This window comes from Pteronotus mesoamericanus, unplaced genomic scaffold, assembly GCF_021234165.1.
Source record: "Pteronotus mesoamericanus isolate MK-2021 breed Mesoamerican mustached bat unplaced genomic scaffold, CSHL_Meso_final contig_73, whole genome shotgun sequence".
In the NCBI taxonomy this organism is placed as follows: Eukaryota; Metazoa; Chordata; class Mammalia; order Chiroptera; family Mormoopidae; genus Pteronotus; species Pteronotus mesoamericanus.
This window is the reverse complement of record NW_026555245.1, coordinates 6,081,748-6,104,135: the sequence shown is the minus strand read 5'-3', so window position 1 is coordinate 6,104,135 and position 22,388 is coordinate 6,081,748.

Genomic DNA, 22,388 nt, shown 5'->3' with positions numbered 1-22,388 from the left:
ATCTGCTTCAACTCCCTGTCTTCATGGTTTGACATTTTGTGGTAGGAGAATTGTGGGATTCAGTGGTGCAGTCGCCTTGATCTCCTGAAGTTGAGGCCCTTGACATGCTTTTTATGCTTTATACTTTGGCTCTCTGGTTGTGACTGGGTTTTTGCTGTTGTTGGGTCATTCTTTGGTGGGTCCTTCCCTCTGGCTGGCTGGCTGATGGTCACTGTGGCCACCACATCCTGTATGCTGTTTTACAGGTGCTGCCAGAAAAAAAACAAAAACACAAACAGCCCGGGAAACAAACCCACACCCACAAAAATAACCCACACCCATAACCACTCTACCAATAGCCAAAAAGTAAATATTAATAAAGGTGTAAAGAGATAAAGACTATTATAAGAAAGGAAAAACGAATATAAGATGACTGACGAAAATGATTTTGGGAGGGTAGACAGAGGAGCAATGTTAAGAGTAGAGAATAGAGACAAGGCAAAGAGAGAAAGAAAGTAAAATTTACACTGTAAATAAAAAAGGGAGGGAAGAAGGCAGAATGGAGTAAGAGAAGGGAAGTGTATAGTATTAGGTTTAAACAGAAATTTTAAAAAAATACAGTGAGAGAAAAAAATAGGACCAAATTGGAAAAAAATATCTACCACAGTGCTATCAACAACAGATGAGCAAAGATTAATATAGGAAGGATGGGAACAAGAGAGAAAAAGAAAAGAAAGAAAACTTAAGGGATGTCTAGAGGAAAGAGAAGTGATTTTGAGTAGATAAAGGTAGAAGGAATACTAGGAGTGAAGAATGAAAACCAGGCTAAGACAGGGAAAAATTAAAATTTAAAATAAAAGAAAAACAAAGGCAGGAGCAAGGCAAAATGGAGTAGGAGAGGGGAATAGTAAAATTTCAGATTTGAAATACAAAAATAGTGAAGATCTACAAGTAAAATAGAAGAAATATGACAATAACCACCATATCTACAACCAACGAGCAAAGATTGATAAAGAGAGAGAGAATAAGGGTATTTTAAGAAAAGAAAACAGAGTGTGAGATAACTAATGAGAGGAAAAATGGTTTTGAGAGGCTGGAGGGGAGAGAAATAGTAAGAGTGTGGAATGGAAACAAGTTTTAGCAAGAGAGAAAATAAAATTTAAAACAAAAATAAGAGGAAAGAAGGTAAAATGGAGTAAGAGAAGGGAAGAGCAAAATATGAAATTTGAAATAAACTATATTATAAAAACTAGTGACCTATTAGACACAAACCGGAAAAACAAGAAATGAATATTAAAAAGCTATGCAGTAGAGAAAATAATGCAAACCACAAAGATGACTGTGGTGGAATTCATCTCAGTAGAAGCTAGTGTTTACCACTGTCTTCTCTTTCTGGATCTGCCCCTGGTGATGTCACATGGTGTCCCAGTCTGGCCTAGGCAGCCTGTTTGAGATTACCAGTGAGCCATAGTCTGTGGCTGGCTCCTTTATTTTCTAATCTAGTCAATCTGTAATCAGCAGTCAAGTTTAAGCACCACAGGGTGGGGCAGAGAATTCCTGTGGGCAGGACTATTGCCTCTCTTCAGGCTGATGCCACTTGGAAGGGAGTGCTCTACAGGAGCATCATGGCACCTGCAGTATGGGGAATGACACAGCACAGGGATCCTGGCAGCTGCTCACTCATTTCTCCCCCCAAAGCCATCAACCCTAGTCTCTTCTCAAGCCTCTTTAGTCCACTCTGCTATCCCTGTTCCCCTGCCAGAGCCCAGGGTAAGTGGCTGCAAATGAAATTGTGTACATTGGCCCTTTAAGCGGCTCTCTGTGTCTCCAGCTGTCTCTTTTTGCCAGACAGAAACCCTGCCACTTTTCAAAGCTGGATGTTATCTGGCTCTTGTGCTATAGGCTCAGGCGGCCAGTTTGAGGTTTAGACTCCACACTTCTGAGGGGGAACCATCTGGCTGCTGCTATTTCCCTTAAACACTTCAGCTGCCACTCGCGGGAGCCCAGCCAGCCTTCTCACGTCTCCCCACTCCCTACCAGCCATGTTGTGGTGAAGTGGTTTTTTCTGTCTCTCTGTAGTTATAAAGCTTCTCTCCAGCTATTGTTCCATTGGCTATTCCAGATGATTTCTTTCCAATTTAGCTGTAATTCCGGATTGGTCCTGGGAGGAGATTAGTGTAGCTTCCACTTACTCCTCTGCCATCTTCGATCTCTGGAAAATGTACTTTAGAAATGACCTAAACCAACTTTGAGTTTGAAATCAAATTTCAAGTTACCTTGTCCAATATATTTATAAATTCATTAAATAAATTTAGATAAATATTTGCCCACCACATTTTTTTCTTTCATTAAAAATAAAAGCTAACTAAGGTACTAGTAGACTCTCTGATTGGCTATAACCCTTTGCCTGTAGGCTATGGAGTATATTAATGCAAACCAATGTAACCTATATTTTTCTAGAGTATCATAACATTGGGTACTTGAATCTTATGAGTGGTGTAACCAATGTAAGTGGCTTTTACACCTCTGGGATGCATTCACTCTGTCCTCTGGTATTTATGCACATTCATGTACACATTTCCCTCCTTATTCTCAAGGTGTTCTTATATACCTTGACATAATTTCTTACGGCATTTTTTTAATTTTCTTGTTAAAAGGTTCATTTTGCAATATTAGGTTAAATCACTTCTCAACAAAAGCATTTGTGCACCTAATGACATTTCTTATTAGAGTTTTAATGGCAACAAAGAACTAGGTCATTAGGTTTTGTTTTACAGTTATTTTTGTACCCTGGAATAAACTGGAGATTCTATGATGCAGATCCATCTTTCCTTCCTTCCTTCCTTCCTTCCTTCCTTCCTTCCTTCCTTCCTTCCTTCCTTTCTTCCTTCCTTCTTTCCTTCTCTATTTCCTTCTTTCTCCCATCAAAAATAATTATTGTTATAAACCTAGTGCCAGGCATTCTTAAGGACTCTGAAGAAAAATTGATAGAGAGAGAGAGAGAACCTGTTTTGTTTAATTAGTTTTTTACCTCTAGGTTCCTATATGTCCAATAGACTACATATTACAAGGCAGAGGCCATGTTTGCTTTTTTACCTCCTATTATATCCTGCTTCTGATAATGCCATTTTTAAATAATTAATTGATTGAATGACCTGAGAGTCATGGAGAATTACTCAATATTTTAAAGAATTGAAAAAGGAAAGAAGGCCAAATTGAGCCTAACATGGAAATTATCTTATTTATTTGTTAAACTCCATTCCTATCTTTGGTAGAAAATTTAAAGAGCATGAGAGCTAGAAGTGTGTTAGTATTCAACTAATAAAGTCCCTCCCTCCTTTACTAGGGAAGCTAGAAAAATTAAGCTGATTACCCCATGCCCCACAGATGTCATGCAACAGATCTGGAACTTTAACCCATGTTTTAAGAGTGCCACATCTTTGATCATATTACTATCCTGTGACAATGTGTAAGGATCACCTCAAGAGAGTTAATCTGTGTTTTACACTTTAGCCTTTATACACCAAGGTGAAATTATATTACCCTAGATAAAGATTTTAACCCTGGAGAGAGATCTTTAAGGAAATCAGGGCAATCAAATGTGGCAGATGTTAGTGGCATCACATTTCATGAAAGAATAACTTGAGTTGGCTGTGTCCTAGAGCTTATACTTGTCTCTTGCATGAAAATGTTGCATGAAAATGTACTGGGGCTTTGACATGTGTGGCAACCAATTCTCAAAAGAGTGAGTCACACCTCCTCCTACTCTGCAACTGTCAGTGCTAGCTTCTGGCACAAGGTTGGAAACATTGAAATCATGTGGCTTGGTTTGCTGGGAGAGAAGAGACCATGAGCCAGGAGAAGGCAGCACTAAAGGAAAGTCAGGAAGGATATGAGACAAATGAGTGTAAAAATGGAACCCCAGAGAAGGGGACTGACAATTGGATATAGTGTCCAAGGAGGAGCGAGGCTAATTCAGAGCATTTTCTAAGATCTATTAGCTTTAATTCCTGCAAAGAGAAATGATAGATTTGGAAAATGCAGGTATGATTTTATAGGTACAATTTTGAAGATGCTAAGTGTTTAAAGGGTTTTAGAGTGGGTTACAATATCGGGGGGAATTGCTTGCAAGCCAATAAAAGAGAACAGGACTAGGGCAGGCAAATTGGATCTAAAGAGGAAACTGGGAAGCAAGATAGGCCTCTTCTTGGAGAATAGTCCTTTGAATTGGCTTTCAGTGGGTGGTATTTTGGGAGTGTCTGGTCATCCCTCAGTTAGCTGGAAGCAATGGACTCATTCTACTCTGGCTGAAAATGGGGCATGCATACTGTTAGGCTACTGTAACTAGATTCCTTACTGGTTATAGGGTAGTGTTGTGGCAGGGGTGTTCATGCCAAATAGCTGAGATAGGGCTAGGGCATTATAGGAGCTGACTGTGTAATTCAAATAATAATCCTCAAGCATTTTGGAGTGAAGCTTTCCATGGCTACTGATTTATGGGTCACCTGAGTTGGGGTCTTAGGGAAGATATGAATTTCTGAAAATATAAAAGAAAGCTATGCACAAAAGGAAGCATACATTTTTGAGTAGAACTAGCACATATATATGATTTTTCATGTGAGAATGGAGCTAGAATTTTGAGACTGGACACATGATTTTAAATTCATCACACTTGTATAGAATTTCAGTGTTTACAATTGTTTTTATGTTTTATTTTTTCTTGTTCAAAACGTTACCAGGTATTATTTCATTCTTTTTTCACAGATGTAGACATTGAGCCTCAGAATCATATTTAATAGTCCAAGCTCATGCAAACACTAAATCAGGAACTAATCTCAGGTCTCACAATCCTGAAGTGTTAGTTTTTCTTCGAAGATTTGGCTGTTTTCATTCCAGTACAGTCTATGCATTGCTCCCGTGGTCCTGGCTAGGCCCATGACTGTGTTGGTCATGTCCGTGCCCACAGTGCCTAATCTGATGCCTGGTACATGATAGGCACTTAGTACATATGTTATAGGTAAAGATAAACAAAAAAATGGGGTGAGAAATATAAGTAATGTTTAGTGATGGTGTGAGTTAAATATTTGCCCCAGTAAACTCCACTCCTGGAGACAGTGCCTTATCATCCACCACCACTGTTGACTACCTAACTCTCTACTTTTCAATGAGAGTGAGAAAGAAAACATAGGAAGGGTATGGGCAACTAATCCAGACTTCATCTAGTATCTGACTCAAATTTGGGGTTAAACATTAGCCTATACTAAACCCCATCATGCATTATGGAACAACATTATATTTCCTACATTAAACATCACTGAGCTAGAACATCTACCAAGTCATGTAATATTTTTGTTTTTTTTCCTTCTCCTCCCATCCCAATGAAATAGAGTGATAGTTTTATTTATTTTATTTTTTTACTAATATCTCTCTCATACTTTCTTTGTATTAAATATTTTTAATATTATTATATAGTAATACATATTTTTTTTGACATTTTACAGTTGTTCTGTGTTGAGATTTCCTTGGGAAAAGGAAGCTTGTTTTCTGCTTCTCCCATTTCCTCTCAATTTTAGGTACAATGTTAAGTGCTTAGTTGGTTCTTAATAAATACCTGCTGATGGAGTAATTTTCTGAAAAGACAGTGAATTATTCTCCTTAATTTTGTTCTTGTCTTTCATTGTATAATGAAAATTGTACATCTCATAGAAGTATGACAGCATATTATGGGAGGAACCTAGTTTTGATATCATATACAACTAGGCTTTCATCCCTGAGTAGCACTTAAATACCTGTGGGGATTTTAGTGATTTTTATAATACTCCGAGTCTCAATTTTGTCATCTATGAATGGGAATATAGTTCCTGTCTTAGAAGATAATTATGTTAATTACATGAGCAAATAGATGAGAGACCACTGCAATGCTGTGCAACATGTAACAGGCATTCCATCTTTTTAATTTCTTTTTTTACTCCACTCTTAAATAGTATTCCATGGGAAAGACCAGTTTTAACCTTAGCTTTCACATTTATAAGGTGTATAATTCTGGAAAAGCAACTTGACTTCTCCAAATTCAGTTCTCTATAAATTTAGGCCGAGAGAGGATCAAACATAATAGTTAATGAGAATGGATTTTGTAATCTATAAATCCTTATACAAATGAAAGATATTTACTATCATCCATATTTTATTGACTGTGATGAGGCACTAGGAAAGGAGATTGTGTTTTTAATTTTCTTTCCTCTTTGAGTTGAAGGAACTTGTACAGTGAGACCTGGCCTCAAAGTAGAATGTTATTTTTATCTCTTGGCCACAGAGTATAATTATGATGGAGTCCTAGTTGTTATTATATACATTTGTTAATAGAAATGGTAAATATGATATTTTCAGGGTGTTTTTTTTTGCAGCAAATACTAGTCTTTTTTTTTTTTTTGCTAATATACTTTAAATCTATTGGCATAATTCCAGAACTACTTTTTTTCTCCCTCTTTCATAGCTTTTAAACATGATTTTCATAATCGATTGTAATAATAGATATTTATTAGAGCTAACATACATAAAACATATTATAAAATGTATTTCTAAGCTTTAAATTCAAGAGTGGAACGAGCAGCCCTTATAACAGTCATTCATAAGGAACATTAAAAGAAGATAGATACATAACACACATTTTCTTAAAGCATTACAAGGAAGGCTTGTATAGGTTGCAAATGCAAATTAATATTAGTATTAGTCTTAGCTGTTTTTAAACTCAAATGGTAGCATGAATATTTGCCTTCCATTCACTGAACTTCCAGAACCTCCTTAGCAAGATTTATCTTTTCACATGAGGGCGTTAATCAAGACAGATTCTATCACAACTGTTGCCACACATTTCTTGCCATGTGCTGTGTTTTTAGTTTACTCAGAGCCTATTTCAAAGGACTATAATTTCACTATTTCATCACTTCAGCATTTCATCTGTCGTTCTGGCAATATTTGATGCCTCTTTTATCTTTCAGTTTTTTTCCCATATAAACTATTAATATATATGAAAATGCATGTGTCTTTCTTAGACTCTCATTACCATCTTGCCTGCACTGCTAGTTTTGCATGCAGCCTGCAGTAAATTCAGTGTGGATGGTCTAAATAAGTTATGGAGAAGCCAAATGTGATTGGACAGATTCATAAAATGTAGTCAGGTTGTATACTATAGAATATATATTTCTTTCTCCTTCCTCTGCACCCACACACAAGGCAGTGTACTTGCATGCTCTATGGGAGAAGTCTCGGCCACACATAAATAAGTTGATGAAGTCCAGGAGTAACATAGCACTTACCAGACATTGAGTTGCAGCTCATGAATCAGCTAGAGCTAACTATAAATAAGTGGCCGTGGGCTCATTACTATGCTGGTTATGGGCCTTTTCCAGTGATTGGTTTTTAATCTAAAAATAGGGACCAGTAGGCTGTTTCAAATATTTCATGTCATGGGAGTAAATGTCCATAATCAGCTGCCTCCTTTTTTTCCTTCTTGAATCAGGACTCATTGTTAATACATAATGGGTAGGAAAAGTGGTTGGCTCCAGGCTTCCTAAGTTGTAATTTCACTTCAGATGCCATAGCACAAAGCCTTATGTGACCTTGCATTAATGATTTATCATTTCTGTGTTCCTGTTTACTAAATTTCTGAAGTGCAATTATGTCATGTGTCATAAAATTAATCTCAGCTAGTTAGCTGGTTGGATTACTTTCTGGACACCCATTCTATTTTTCATGGTTCTTCAGCTTTCTTGTGAAGTGTATTTTTCAAAACTCTTTTGGTTGCAGGTGACAGAAATGAAATTTGAATTGTTTTAAAGAGAAAGAGGACTGATTGACTGACTTGCTTCCTTCATCTGATGGTGCTCCAACCAAGAATAAGGCTTTAGAAAGCATGCACGTGACTCCCCTTTCTTACAAAGGAGAATCTTACCCATTCTACTTGAAACTTAGTATTTCTTGGTTCTGCCACATCTTTCAATGGGTTCTCCAGAGCCTTTATCTTAGAATTCCAAGGATATCCAAGCTGTTTATTTGAGAATTTCAGATAGAGGAAGCAGCAATGGGAGAAAGATTTTCCTTTCTTCTGTGGGAAGGAACATACCATCTTTCCATTTTCTAACGAAGGCCATGTTGGGTTTAAATCAGTTAAGCTTTTTAGGCCTGGTCTATGAGGGACTAAGATAGGGGTCTTTCTCCCTTTAAAAAAATGAAATACCCAAAATTCTAAAGGACATCACAGTTCCACGAGACTGTGGTTACACATAGTTTGTATATCCTTCAGGACTGCATTTGCTACTTTGTTTCCAGAACAGTTCTAAAAACATAATTTGATGAAAAAAGTATTTTGGTGATTGATACGCTTTTATACTCCCTGTTACCCTCTTTCCCTTCCCATACAATTTTCAGATTTTGTCATAGTATTATCTGGTTTATGATGACAGATTGACAGATTGAGAACATACCACATGATTTTCTTCCTTGGGCTCAATATCCTTTGTCAACAAAGAAAGGATCTCTGCTTCCTTCTTACAGCTACTGGTGTTACCGTATGTCTGTAACAAATACCCTCCCATTGTCTTTCGATCAGGAGTCACCATTTGTATCCCCAGTAAGGGAATTCTTTTAGTGTGGATAGCTCTTCATAGAGTTATTTCATACCCACCCTTCAACCCACAACTGCTTCATGGTTAGACTGTATATCTGAGACCAGATGGTCTCAGATGGGATTTGCTTCATCTTAAGTTTCCTTATGTAGCTGAGGTCTTTACATTAATCCAAGTAGGAATTCAGATATGTCCAGGGAATGTCTAATTAACTGGCAAGGTAGCCTCCCAGGAGGCTATTGGATTGGCCCAGTTCTATTCCTCCCTCCCTCTCTCCCTGCTTCCTGATGGAAGAGAGGCAGGAAATATATATTTGAGATGGAAGCCCAGGGGATGAAAGAATGAAGATTACAACACAAGGTCTGTTTTTTTCAGATTGATCCCTGGGCCTAGCATCATGGGTATTTATGTAGGCATTGTGGAGAGAGAGAGAATGGTCATAGTGCATGAAGGCAAGGGGGCCCTTTTTCTTGAGGCCATCTGTGAGAAAAATGGGCACATACTTCACTACTTTAGTCTTCTTGTGGTAAATGATATTAGGAGGCAGGAGAGAAGCACAGTCTCTCCATTTCTGCATAAAGCACGTGACTATTTAAGAGCATTGAATTCTGTAGAGGAAATTAGTTTCTTTATTTCCTCAAAATTTTGCAGGCAGCTTTGCAAGCACCATAAGACAGCATCCTTCTACAGACATTCAGCATCTTCACAGTGAGCTGCTGCCACATTGGAATTTAGTAAACTGCCCTCATGTTATTTCTGTAGTGGAAAACATCAATGAAGGGGATGAGGATGGGAAGAACATGGTGAACCCTATCTGGTAAGAGGGAAGACTGTTCATGAACTCCCAAAAGACACATCTGAGGAACTCCTAAGAATTATTGAGTGAGACATGAGATCCAATGTGAAAAATTCAAGCCAACAGTCAGTGAAATAAGAAGTATTACTTTTAATTAGGCAAAGTTATACTCTATGAGGTTTAGGGAAACAGTTTACTCTTGAAAAGATCTTGACATCATAGTTTTCTTTGAGATATTGTAAGAATTGACGCAGCTATCCTGAGGGAAAAAACTTTAAATAAATGCAGGGCTGTTATTGCTACGCACTTATTTTTCAAATAAATTATGATACACTAAAGATGAATACATGCACCCATAAATATACATATGTACACATACATACAGACATGCAGGAGGAGAGAGAGAGATGATTTTTAAAGGGTTATTAGCCATAGAACAATGCCAAATTTGGGCTATTTTGATGTACTTTCGCCTCTTTATTCATTATTTTTTAGAGACACATAATTTACATAATCACAGATGTTTGGGAATATTGTTGTATCGTAGACTTACACTATAGTCAATTTTTGATTTTCTGTATAGGAAATAAGCAACCTAGATTCAGTCAGCATTGCTTGACCTGGTTATAGCTAAATGAAACATCAATGGTAAATTCAAGGTAAGAAAACTAAGCCAAAGTCCTGCAGGAGGTGACTCCAGGACTTTGTGTTCCAGGAAGTATTCTGTAATTCCTGGGAATGTTTGTTGAGGCAAACCACATATCTAAGATCTACACATAACTGGAATTTGAGGAAGAAGAGGCTATTCTTGCTATTTCTTCACTGACTTGAGTTAGGACCATTGTCTTTATCTCTGTAAATTCTTCCTTTTTGGGGGGATTGTGGGAACCATTAATAAAAAAACTGATGGCATCAGTATAGTCCTTAGCTTCTATAGCTCTAACCAATTTAGAGTATTTAATTCCACTAACTAGAAGTGCGGATTTGTTTCACAAACAAATCTCTACTAAGACATCTCATAGCAGCCCTCTTGAAGCACATTTTTGGGTTCTGATTTAGTTGCCAATTAACTAACTCACACTGCAGCCTGACCGCTTGTTGTACAATCTTAGCAATGTCATCTTCATTATTTATTTTCTATAGAAGCTCCAAGGACACATTTTTTTTCCTTTTTCTGTGGCTGCCTGGAATTTGTGTTTGGACACACTGAACTGGTTTCTACTTCATTGGCTGTGACTTGCATTTATGTGAATTTTTTTTGTTAAATATTCCAAAGATTTATATAAACGCAGCCAAGACAACGCCTTCCTTTTTTGAAAGACATCATCTAGGAATAGTAATATTTATGCTTTAGCTTATTCCTCTGTCTTCCTTGGTACCATGTTGACAGCCATGAGAAATGTGTTTTCTTTAGAAGGATCAGATGTCATTCTTCTCAAGTCATCAGAGCCACCTCCTGCAAGACTTTGGCTTAGTTTTCTTACCTTGAATTTACAATTGATGTTTCATTGAGCTATAACCAGGTCAAGCAATGCTGACTGAATCTAGGTTGGACTTCATTTTTTTCTTCCCTTGGCATTTGTACTTTAAGCATTTTCATCAATCGTTATTTCCGAGCCTCCTTCTGTCTCTTCAAACCTAAGATCATATGTGTCCTTTAAGGCATGTAAAAATAGTGTGAAGAATGAAAAAAATACATTTAGTGAAGTTTAGGAGTCTTTCAGACACAGAGACCTTGACACAAGAAACCAAAATCGGTCTTCCTATACTCAAAGATTTTTGCTCATGATAAACTGTGGCTTCCTGTTTATAAGGCTAATCCAAGAGCATGAAAATCAACTTGGTTTGCAGAGGGCTCTTGCCAAACTCTGTTTTGGGTGATGTAAGTTCAAGTGATAAAAAAAAAAAATACAGCTATAGAAAAACTTAGTTAAATACAGAACTGGAATATTGACATGTTCATTGCTGAAATACATGAACAAACTGTACCTATTGGAATATACATCATTCTAGCAGAACTTATTAGATATTAAAAATATTAACGTTTTATTTTTTATCTGTTTTATTTTCTACACAATGAAAACTCTCATTTTCCTCAGAGTCATTACTGAATGTTTTGAATAATAAACCTTCTGATAGGAGCAACTTAATGCTCATGACAAATGTAGGTTTTGGAAGGTGTAAGCAGATTTTTTTTAAGTCTGCCCTTGTGGCAGACTCAAAACAAATAAAATACTTAAAGTTCAAAGTAGGGCACATATATATTTAACATTACATATAGAAGTACTATGTTTTATGTAAGAAATTATGCATATGATAGTCAATATTTATAAATTAACAAGTTTGGTTTTCCTGTGGTGCTTTTATATTCCTAGGCTTGAATGACCATTGGGAAACCACATCAATCAACCCGTGGAAAATAGCAGTCTAAGCATTTTATAGATGATAGATAACCTTTTGGGGGCAAGTACAGGGTTCCTGGGATGTTGGGAAAGGGCGGTGTATCAGGATAATCAGGGTACATAAAGATACACGTGTACTGGTCAGTTGGAGGTCCACAGAGATGGTCATTGTCCCTTTGTACGGTCCCATTCTTCTCCATAGGACTTACTGGGCAAAGAGTGGGACCCAAGAGCAGCCACAGCCAATGGAGCAGTGGGAGTGAGGGTGGACCTTGAAGCTCTTACTAGGGAAAAAATACACCTTCTGCCCTAATCTTTTCCTACCGTACTCCATTCACATTTTTTTCTTGAATCTATATTTTTAAAAACTCTACTAAACAGGTTTAGCAATTAAGTAGCAATCATCTATACTTCAATTCTAGAAACGTAAAATAAGTTATAAAATAATATTTCAGATAGTTTAAAAAGATAAGAATATGACCTTAGGTCAATATAAATTTTTATAAAAAACCATCGAGATATAGTTCATAAACTGTAAGTTTCATTCTTTTAACGTGTACAATTCATTATTTTAACATATTCACAAAGTTATTCAATAATCACCAGAATCTAATTTTAGAATTTTTAATCTTCCCTGAAAGAAATCCTGTATTCATTAGCTGTCACTTGTCATTCTCTCACACCTCCTCCCACCGTCCTTAAGCAAACATTAATGTATTCTTTGTCTACATAGATTTACTTGTCTGAGTATTTCATATAAATAGAATTGTACAATATGTGGCATTTTCTGATGGAAGGCTTCTATAATATAGCATGTTTTCCATGCTCTGTTGGAGCATATAGTATGTATCAGTACTTAATTTTTTTAGTGCTGAATAATACTTTATCTCATGGATATGCCACATTTTGTTTATTAATTCACCAATTGATGGACTTTGGGGCTGTTTTCACCTTTTGGCTATGGTGATTAGTGCTGCTGTGAACATTCATGGTACAATGTGTAGTTGAACATCTTGTTTAATTCTACCACCACCTGTTTTTATTAATAAACTTCTATTGAAACATAGTCACACCCTAGGCATGGAGTTATTTATCCTTCATTCCAAAGAAAGTCAGTCCCTTCAGGCAGAACTGGAGAACTCTCTATCCTTAAGGCCTGCCTTTCCACCTGGCCAGAACCCTAGAGCTATAGCACTGGAGCAAGGGGCAGGGACCTGCTGTTCCAGAGCGGTCTCTTCCTCCGCCATCTCTACAAATGAAGAGGGATAGCAAACCTTGATACTATTGTATGGAATCTGCATAATGTGGGTGAGCTGGGGTGGGGTGATTGGGGCCCCAGTATTCTTGGCCTGCCCAGAATACAGCTTCTACCTTAAGAATGAGAGCTGGTTGGAAGAAGAGTTACCTGGTCCACTTGACTGTGCCACCTGGAAAAGGAGGTTTGCAACACAGGGAAGAGGGGTTTGAGAAACGCCAGCAGTCTGCTTGTGGAACTGAAACCCCAGATCCGAAGGGAGGGGAGAGGGAGTCTCTGTGTTTTGGGTTACGAATGCCTGGAGTAGACCTTCTGTGACTTGGGAGGTAGGGTGGTGCATAATGGAGTGAGTCATGGCTCAAACTCTGTAGACTATTGATGTTTCTTACCAAGATTTAGTACATTTTCTTGAATGAATATTGCTCTATTTGCTTTATGTCCTTAGGAAAATTTCCAGAGACTTTATATAATTGCTTCTTATAATTTTCACTAGTTAAATTGTTGTTTGCTGAAGAGTAGGTATTTTGACCTTCTTACTTTATCATTCTGGAATTCCTGCCTCGCGCATTCATATTTAAGTGTAAATATTTGAGTAATTCTAACAAAATTATAGTACTGGTATATTTCATGCATCATTACTTTTTGGGTTCAAATTCTTTTTCTTTTCTTTTTCTTTTTGTTTACGTCGTTTGATGCATGGAGCCTGAAGAGTTTATAGTTGCCTGTCCTTTTATAGGAGGAGAAGCTCATGTTAGACATGAGTGTTTGCCAAAGCAGCATTCTTAGTATTCCTTTACCTGCACTTAGTCTTTTTGAGAGAAAACATGGCAATTCTATCATTATTTCTCTCCACATGTATTATTTGATCCTGAATAATAACAGATTGTTTCTTTAATGGCAAATGTTAATATGGTGCTCTTTCATGAAAGGTAACTTAATTCAATTTTTTTTCTAAAAAGATTGAGAATTGAAAATAAAATGATACCCTTTTAGTGGAAATTTCTTTTCCTGATTTAATCTGATGTAAAAGTAAATAAAAACATGTCATGACTAGGGAAAACAGATAAATAATGAACGGTAATATTATTTGAAAATTTGAATGGTTCATCAGGGTTAAAAGTTGTACATCAGGGTCTGGTGGTTAATAGTCTATGACAGAATCTTTGGAAAAAAAAACAGACCTTGGGGAATGATTTTCAAAGTATTAGCTTACTGACTTCATTTTGAGTGTGGAACTTATACAAGACTCCACAGCATAACCCCTCAAAATCAACTTTACTGCTTCTGCTTCTGCATGGTAGCCCTGGAAGTTGGCTTTAGAAATGTGCAAATTACAATAGACAGGCCATTATCAATTTTATGTATGTGGTATTTTTTTCTAGGTACATTAGCGATTCTAAATTTGTGGAATTTTTCCTCATGAAATGATTTTGCAAGAACAGTTCCCCAAGGTGCCTGTTTCTATGTACCTGAGGATTTCTGCTTAGGCAGTCAGCCACCCTTCCAAACAGTCTGGGCAAATAATGTTTCCTCTGGTCTTGCATTTGAAATTATTGCCCATTTCTTTTACTATACTAGAATTAAAGTGGGTTTCTGCCTGTGAACCTACTTAGAATAAATGTTATGTCTCTTGATACTTTTTATCTTTCCTAGGGCTAATTAAAAAAAATGGATTGGGGACTAGGTCACCCTTTTTCATCTCCATGCATGAACTTTGTTGAAAAGATAAACATGTTCATGAATCAGCTTGGGAGAGGATTTGCAGATGCCAATGTCTACACAAGAAGGATTCTGGAGTCTCCTTCCGTTCCTGACTTAAAAGAACTTAGGATCACATAATATTAAGGAATGGATAATAGCTGGAGTTCTAACAATTTTTTTTCTGATTATGTTACTGCGCCCTCTTCATTGTCCTTCCCCAACATGGGAATGACTATTTATTGAGTAATTACAGTGTGCAAGATAGTGCATCTGTACATATACTATACTATAAATATGATTGTAGTATATAATTTAAATATACTATATAGTATACTATAGTACACTATATACCACATACTATATAAATTATATAGTATATAATTTAAATATTCTATAAAAAGATAACCCGACAGAGGTATTGGGTCTTCATTTGGAAAAGTGGCCTGACCATAGCCACACAGAGCAGAAGTAGCAGAGCTAGAATGAAACTCAGATGTCTTGTTCCAAGTCAATGCTCTTTTCATCATGCCGTAGAGGAAGAGGAGGGGGTGGGGGCAGGGGACTCCAAGAGATGAAAGACAGACCAAGGGGAGGAGGGAGATGGCACAGGTTCTTCTTGGGTTCCAGGTTCCAGGAAGTGAGGAGGAGGCAAAGTAAGCATGAGGTAGAAGAGGGGGTCTTCCCCTTTGTGTGTATGTGTGTGTATGAAATGCACTTCACTTATGATTCAAAATTTTTGAATTCCCAGTAAGCAAAGATTTAAATTGTTTACTAATAGCGGTATTTCTCAACTTTTTTCATGAAGGTTTTCAACCTTTTAGGTTGTGAACATTATAAAAGTTTGCCAGACTTTGTTTTACAAAAAATTATATTTTTAAACTGAAGCTTTAAAGTACCAATGATTTGGGGAATCTTCTTTGTATCTTTTATAAGGAAAAAAAATTATCAAAATTATATGTATGTAGGTAAGAAAACTAATAGGAGAACAGAATTTTCATTGTTTTACCTTTTCCCATCCCAGTCTCTTGCAGAGACAACCTATGTTTTTCATTTTGCATTTCTAATATGCATTGACCAAAATTTTTTCATGTTTATCTGTATTCTTTTTTCTATAACAGATAATATATGGATATATGAGGATTGAGCTCCCTTATTCCAACTCCCACCTTTATTTCTCCTTATTTCCTTAATTTTTGCTAATTATATCACTTTTTAGTTTATCATTTTGTTATCTTGGTAAAGTAAAACATTTTTATATAACTCCTGTTCATTTTTATTTTGTTTTCTTAATTTTAAACAGTATCTCTTGACTCCTTGTTTTATATAATAAATATATTAACCCCCTTATGTCCTTCCCCCTCTTCTTTCCACTTTCTGCCTCCCAGCTCCTGACTGCTGCATTTTCATTAGACTGTTGACATTTTCATTTCATTCTATAGCTATCATTACGTCATCTATACTTTGTGGGTAATTCTAGCTGTTGAAAATTAATAAATACCATTCAATTTCTCGTTTTAAATAATAACTTATTGAGTGCATACAATATGCCAGGAGCCATTCTAATTGCTTTATATACAATAACTCAACTTCCCTTACATGCATATTTACATATTTTACTACACAGACAACACAATGAGGTAGATAATATATTTTAGACATTTTTACAGATATGGAAACTGAGGCATTGGGAAGTTAACTAACTCGCTAGTCACATAACTAAGAGTAGGCAGAGCCAGGATTTTTGCATCAATGTAATCTTAACTCGAGTGCGTTTCTGCTTGAATTAGCTTTTGCCATGTACCAAACCACACCAAAATCTCAGTGACTTAAAACAGCAACCATTTCTTTACCTCATGACTTGGTGGTGGGCAAAAATTTGGGGTGGCCTTACTAGGCGGGTCTTTGGGCTTGCCTGGTTCATTCCAGCATCTCAGGGCAGTGAGGCAACCCTCTTTCTAGAAGTTAAATGAAGTTAAGTGTTGGTTGGGGCCAAGGAGAACACTAGCCTACATGTGTTTCATCATCCAGCAGGCTAGTCTGGTCTTACAGTGCTTGTGCAGTTCTGAGAGAGGGAAGAGAGTAAGAGCGAGAGTGAGAGAGCGAGCAAAGGCAGGCCAGTCCTCCTGATTTGAAAGGCCTAGCTTTGGAAATAGCATGTTTTTACTTTTGCGGCCATTCTATTGGCAAAAAGAAGTTACCAAACCAATTCAGATTCTATGGGGAAGGAAATAGGTGGCAGCTCTTGCTGGGAGTTGCTGGGAAGTCCCATTGCCAAGGTGTGCTGACAGCACAGTGAGAGGCGGAGAACCGTGGCTGTTGCAGTCCTCTCTCAGCGCCCGCCCTGGAGAGGCATGTGTGCTGGGCTTACGTTTCATTTCTGTAGTTCAGTGTCATCCCTCGACATGAAAAATAGAATTTATTAAAAAAGACCTCTTCTTAGACTCTATCAATTGCTTAATTTATATTATATTATACTATATATTAATTTTTTCTTTATTTTTGTTGTTGACACTATTACAGACGTCCCCATTTCCCTGCCTTTGCCCACCTCCCCTCTGCCCTCACCCCGTTTCCTCTGCCATCACCACACTGTTGTCTGTGTCCATGGCTTATGCATGTATGTTCTTTGCCAAATCTCTTTTCCTTCTTTCATACAGTCGCCCCCTCCATCATCCCCTCTGACAACTGTCAGTCTGTTCCATGTATCCATGCCTCTTTCTCTTATATTCGTCAATTTATTTTGTTCATTAGATTTCACATATAAGTGAGATCATATGGTATTTGTCTTTCACTGACTGGCTTATTTCATGTAACATAATAATTTCCAGGTCCATCATATTATATTTTAATTTGTTTTATATTAAGCCATTTCTTTCTTGCATGTTTTTTTCCTAGAGTTTATGATTGCCATCTCCTTCTTAAGAAATACATGCTTACTTTTCTATGCAAATAATAATTTACAGCTTTCATTTTATTTTTCTAATGCTTACAGTCCATTCCATTAAAACATTTTTTTATCCTCACCAAAGACATTTTTTTTTCTCATAGCTTTTAGAGAGAGAGGGAGAGAGAGAGAGAAACATTGATGTGAGAGAGAATTATCGATTGGTTGCCTGCCGTACACACCCAGGCCAGCATCATACGAGCCAAGACCGGAGGTCCAACTGGCAGTCTAGGTATGTGCCCTGACCAGGAATCAAACCCATAACCTTCTGTTTCTGGGGTAGCACTCCAACCCACTGAGCCACACTGGCCAGGGACCATTTTTTAAAAAAGATACTTCTGGATCCAAATGACTCTAGCAATAATTTGCACAGGTTGCTTTGTAGGCTGTCCATCCTGAGATTTTTTTTCATGTTTTTTGATTTGTTATTTGTTCTTTATGTCATGTCTTCTAGGTTATCACTCTTGTTTTGCTGGGGGATATCTTCAAACAACTTCTGCAGAATACAAGTAAACTTTTCGAGGCCTTTCATGTCAGAAAGTGGATTTATTTCCCCTTTACATTTACCTGAAGATTTGTCAGGATGTACTACTACTTAAGGAAAACTACATCCTGACAAATTTTCAGGTAAATGTAAAGGGGAAATAAATCCACTTTCTGACATGAAAGCCCTCGAAAAGTTTACTTGTATTCTGTAGAAGTTTGGATACACAATGCAATATATGGATTATGTATCATAGAAATGGACACTTGACATCTATATATTCTTATTAACCAGTATCACCCCAATTAATTTAATTAAAAATAAAATAACATGATTAAAATAAATAAATAAAATCACAAACCAAAATATTTTCCTTGAATATTTTGAAAATCTTGCAGAACTGTCTTCTAGCTTCCACTACTTCTAATGAGAAATCTGATGGCAGCCTGACTCCCTTGTTCCTTTGAAAGTTTGTGTTTTGTTTGTTCTCTCTCTCTCTCAGATTTTTGATTTCTCTATCCTTTTTGTTTTGAAATTACACAGATGTGTTTAAGCATGGATATTCTTTTAATATCTGTTGGATTCTTTTAAATTTTTGTATCTCAAGCTCTGGAAAATTTTTATTTCTTACTACTTTGATAACAGTCATCCCTTGTTTTCTTTGTTCTCTCTAGAGTGTCTATTAGCCTTAAACTGATTTTTCTCTATATACATTTCTTTTAAATCTCTTGTTGTTTTCTGTTTCACATAGTGGAATATTTCCTCAGCTTTGACTTTTCAATTTTTGAGTGAATTTTTAATTTTTTTCAATCATTTAATTTTTGTATTTTCTCATTTTCTGACTTTTCTTTTTATTATTGCACTGTGTTCTTTCATAGATCATGTCATCATTTTTTTTAAATATCCACCTGAGAATGTGTTTTATTGATTTTAGAGAGAGAGGAAGGGGTAGAGAGAAAGAACCATCCATATGAGAGAGAAACATTGATTGGTTGCCTCCCACATGTGCCCCAATGGGGCGGGGTATTGAACTCACAACCTAGGTATGTACTCTCATTGGGGATTGAACCTGCAGCCTTTTGATGTATGGGATAATGCTCCAACCAACTGAACCACCTGGCCAGGGTGATCACATGTCTGCTTGAACATTTCTTAGTATGAGAGATTAAAAAAATTTTTTTTACATTAGTTCCCTTCAGGTTCAGTGTTTCTATTTTTTTTTTACTTTGATCTTAATTTTCATGTAGTTAGTTTTCTCCAAATGATCTTTGATTTCTGGGTATATGTTCATATATTAGAATGAGGAAATAGGAAGGCCCTCTGTGCATTCAGTGCATAGAGAGAATGCTTGTCAACCAGCAGGCTTAGCTCTGATATTAGAGGGTTAGAAGCTTATTGTCCTGTATAAAGGTGTAAGAGAAGAGGGTGAGAGGCTGATCATTAATATATAGAGGTCTTATATTAACTCTGTTTTTCAGCCTATTTCCAAGTCTGATCCATTGATCTGCTGATTTGTATTTCACAGTAATTTTAGGATTCTTCTCTCTCCACCATTGAAATTTCCACCACAAATATTGTCGTCTGTATATTTCTGCTTTCTATTTCACTTATTGACATTCTTTTATTTCTTTTCTATCTAACATATTTGTTAAAATTTACTCTCCCTGAACATGTTATTTTCTTTATTATAGCTTTTTACCTTTGTTATTCTTTTAACATAATTTTAATAGGTTCTGAAGAGGGAGGAGGGGGACCTATACTCTCAGTTGGACACTTTGACCCAGAAGTTTTCTCCATACCTTACTTTTCAAAAAAGAAAAATCCTGTCTTTACATGCTCTTCTTAGGAGGAATATACAGTATTGTTTAACTGATGAAGGGATTTTCTTTCATGCGGTAACATCTATATTTGCTGTATTTTCAACTTTTTCAACTAAAAGTTTTTAAAAATAAAGATGTTGATGGTTTAGCATCTACTGGGATAGGAATGAAATACTCATCTTGTTATACTTATATATCCAGATGTCACTCCATTATGGAATATGGTAAGACTTATATTTTCCCTTTTCCCAGCTGTCCTGTGATTACCTGATATATGGAATAAGAAATCTTACCATAAATGTATAAAGTATGCTTATACATTTTTTTGATATTTTTTGTCAGTGGTTGGTATATTAATCCAGCAAACCCTTTTTCTACCAACCTGCCAAATTTTTGATTCCTTGAACACCTGCCAATCTAATTCTTAATGGTTCTAAATATGGGGAACCCTTCATTTAGACTTCCTTGAAACAGTGGCCTGCCTTTCTGCTGCTCTTATTGTAATTCTTTTGGGTTATTCTATTTTTTTATTTTCCATTGTTAGAAACCCTGGAAAGTCACTTTCTTGCTCAGTGGGTAGATTTGTCTGGTCCACTGTCAAACCCAGCTCATATTTGACTAAGCCCTCTTTGAATTCTTCTTTCCCCTTTTCTCCTGTAAATGCATCAAGTTCTGTATCTTCACCATCATCCAAAATGTCCCTTAGACTCCTCTTGAGACTTTTCACATTCACTTTCCCTGTGTGTCACTTTGCCTAGTGTACTGTAAAGGGGGTATTTAGAGTAGCCTATGAAAATGCAGATTAGATAAACAAGAAAGGACCTTAGAGACCATTTGGACTTTACTTTTCAGCAACCTTAGATCATTTTTTTGGGGGGGAATCAAGATGCAGGAATAATAATTTTCTTATAAGTCTAAAATGCCTCTCTCATTCTAGTAATCTTAAATATATTATTCATTCAAGAATATATGTTGAATCCTATTAAATCCTTATATACTGGGGGTATTATGGTTGTCAAAGAACATATGTGGATTCTATTTAGGCATTAATAAAATAATCACATAAATAAGTGTAAAATTGCACAAGAGCTATGAAAGGGAGAGATGGTGTCTTGGGAATGTATGGCCTTAGGAGTTGAGAAAGGGTGTTAGGAAGTGATATTTGACTATGGGAGGAATGGCACGATTATATTTGCACTTAAAAAGATTATTCAGATTGACTCTATTGGATGGGGGACCAAAAGGATGTGAGTGGACCAGTGAGGAATAGTGCAGGTGAGGTATGAATGTAATTCGGTTGGAAAATGGAGAGAAGAGTAATTTAAAAGGTAAAATTGACAAGACCTGATGATTGGTTAAACAGTGTCAAAGTGAGAAAGAAATATTTTGAGAATAATTTCAAGGCTTGACCATATAAGTGGATTATGATGCCATTCATTGGGGTGAGTAGCACTTAATGAGGGGTAAGTTTGGCAGGGAGGGAGAAGATCATATATGGGATTCTTGACCTGCCAAATTTGAAGGAGTTTCCTTATCTACATAGATCCCATAAATTCCATGTAGATTATTTAGTTGTAAATAGACAATTAAAACTGTGATTCTGGACAAGACACTTATTAGCTATTTAGACAAGTTCCCTAGAGACTGAGGGGATTTTCCCAGGTCAAACGACTTAGTGAGTTACAGAACTTTGGTTAGGACCCAGGCATCCTAATATATTGCACCAAGCATTCTCGTGCAACTCACCACAATTCATGTTCAAAGGTATTGCTTTACACACCTTTTTCTAACTTGTAATCTCTCATGGACTATACTTTGATTCACATATTTTATTCACAAAGATCAAGATTCCGTTTTTATAAGAAGTTATTTTTTAGAGCAATTTTCGGTTCACAGAAAAACTAACTGAAAACTACCTAGCGTTTCAATATATTCTCTGCCCCCAAACACTCAGGCCCTCTCTCACTGTCACCGTCCTGAACCACAGCGGTACATCTTACAATCGACGCGCCTGCACTGACGCATGCCATCACCCAATTCTTTACATTAGGGTTTGCTCTTGGCATTGTACATCCTATGGGTTTGGACAAGTGCTTATTGACATGTATTCACCATTATAGTATCATACGGAAGTGTTTCACTGCCCTAAAAATCCTTTGTGCTCCATGTATTCATCTGTCTCTCTCCATTAGCCTCTGGCAACCACTGAATGAACATTTTACTGTCTCTATAGTTTAGCCTTTTCCAAAATGTCATATAGTTTGAAACATACAGTGTGTAGCCTTTTAAGATTGGCTTCTTTCACTTAATAATATGCATTAAAATTCTTCCATGTCTTCTCATGGCTTGATAGTTAATTTCTTATTAGTGCTGAATAATATTC